Source organism: Microtus ochrogaster, unplaced genomic scaffold (genome assembly GCF_000317375.1).
Source record: "Microtus ochrogaster isolate Prairie Vole_2 unplaced genomic scaffold, MicOch1.0 UNK6, whole genome shotgun sequence".
In the NCBI taxonomy this organism is placed as follows: domain Eukaryota; kingdom Metazoa; phylum Chordata; class Mammalia; order Rodentia; family Cricetidae; genus Microtus; species Microtus ochrogaster.
This window is the reverse complement of record NW_004949104.1, coordinates 3,362,364-3,364,674: the sequence shown is the minus strand read 5'-3', so window position 1 is coordinate 3,364,674 and position 2,311 is coordinate 3,362,364.

Below are 2,311 nucleotides of genomic sequence, written 5' to 3'. Positions count from 1 at the left end.
GTCAGAGGGAGATTTCAGCCTTAGCTGAGTTTCTTTGTGACAACATCGTGACACCAACCAGACTTCTCATCTTGTCTTCTTTTGTGATGAGAAAGAAGCATCCATTCCACCAAGAATTTACACTTTGGATTATGTCTCAAACAATTATCTGAAAATAGAAGAAATATTTTATTTCATCATTTTCTAAGTCTTTAAATAAAATCATTCCCACAAGTTTAAACACAGAAATGTTAATGATATGAAATGTACATCTCTTATATATTACAGTGTACTTTTACAAAGTGAAAAATCAAAACAGCCATGTCATCTCTGTTTATTGTAAGTGAATGAAAACCAACTTGAAGAGACACAATTTAAATCACTTTTGTTTGCAACACAAATTGTGCTTTTAAATAATTATATGATTAGGTGATTTTTTAGATATATATTTTATATATTAGATCAGAAACATTATTCATGACAGTAGGAGAAAATGAAGATACAATTGCTCTCAATCTGACTGTTGAACTTCGAAATTCCTAAGGTATTATGGTGTACTGATTGAAAATCATTATCACTATTTTAAAATAAATTCCTAACATGAAGATCATATTTATAACTAAATGAGAATTTATTGTGACATTTGAAGATATGGTTCTAAAAGATATTTATAGGAAATCTTTTAACTCTTATGTTAATGGAAGTTGCTAAAAGTAGGTAAATAATTAAAGGCATGACATTGAAAGGCAGCATTTTATAACAGTCAACCTGAAATTGATGACATGAGAAAAGAAGAATCTACATTGCTCGGGAAGTTTATTGAGCAGAGCAATTCAGAGGATGTAAGAAGTCAACAGTGGGGCCGGGCGGTGGTAGCGCACGCCTATAATCCCAGCACTCGGGAGGCAGAGGCAGGCGGATCTCTGTGAGTTCGAGGCCAGCCTGGTCTACAAAAGCTAGTTCCAGGACAGGAACCAAAAAAAAAAAAAAAAAAAAAAAGAAGTCAACAGTGTTCAAAGTTCAAAGGACAACTGACGATATCTAATAAAGAAAAGAATAGATTTGCTCCATTGTTAAAATAAATGAAGACTTAGAAAGCTACTGGGCACTCAAATTGTGAAGAGGATATAGGCGCTTGCTTCAAAAACACTAACAATGAGTGTTTTATGACAAGAACCCACACAACAAGAAAGAATTGATTCCTCATCCTTGTTCTTTAATCTAAAATCATGTTCTGTGATGAGCACTAAATCATTCTCTCTCTGTCTCTTTTTTCCTCTCTCTCCATATACATATATCTCATATACACATAAACAAATCAAAAAACTCTATACATACATATGCACAAGCAGAAATACAACAAATGAAACACATTTTAGGAAGAAATAGTGTCAAATGTAACAGAATTTTGCAGCAAGATTTTTTTTTGAAATGCCATGTTTTCAATAATGACACAGAGACTCTGTATTAAATATGAAAGCTTATCCTTAGGTTTGTTTCAAACTACCTCTTAAAACTTAGGTTAAACTATTTGCATTAATCTACATTTTGCCACTTGTCTTGTTACCGCTACTTCATGAGCTATGTCTCACTTCCACCTTGTCTAGCTTATACCACATACCTGCTCCTAAATAGCTATTGGCTATTCAGTTCTTTATTAAACCAATCAAAAAGTGCCTTGACAGAGACATATCTTAATGCACAGAAATATAATCTCACAAGAGAATTTATACAAGTTAAGTATTACACAATTTTAAACAATCAAAATATAGTTTTATCATGTTATGTTTTCTTCAATAATTCTGTACCTGGATAGATGATACAGAGTTAGCTATCTTCATGTTCATTAAATTTTGATTATATAATTTTAATGTTGGTATACATTTATAGAAGTGGATATTTTGGCTGTGTGTTAATATGCTCTGATTTTATATATCTAGAAAACTTGCTGATTATTTATTTGTATATACACATTGCTTTTGCTTCATTTATTTTTATGGCTATAACAAAATATTGTCATCAAAAAGGAACATGGGATGTACTCACTCATAATTGGTTTCTAGACATAAATTAAGGACATTGAGCCTATCATTCGTGATCCTAGAGAAGCTAAATAAGAAGGTGAACCCAAAGGAAAACATATAGGCATCCTCCTGAATATTAACCTTTATCAGGTGATGAAAGGAGACAGAGACAGAGTCCCACGTTGGAGCACCGGACTGAAATCCCAAGGTCCAAATCAGGAGCAGAAGGAGAGAGAGCACAAGCAAGGAACTCAGGACCGCGAGGGGTGCACCCACACACTGAGACAATGGGGGTGTTCTATTTGGAA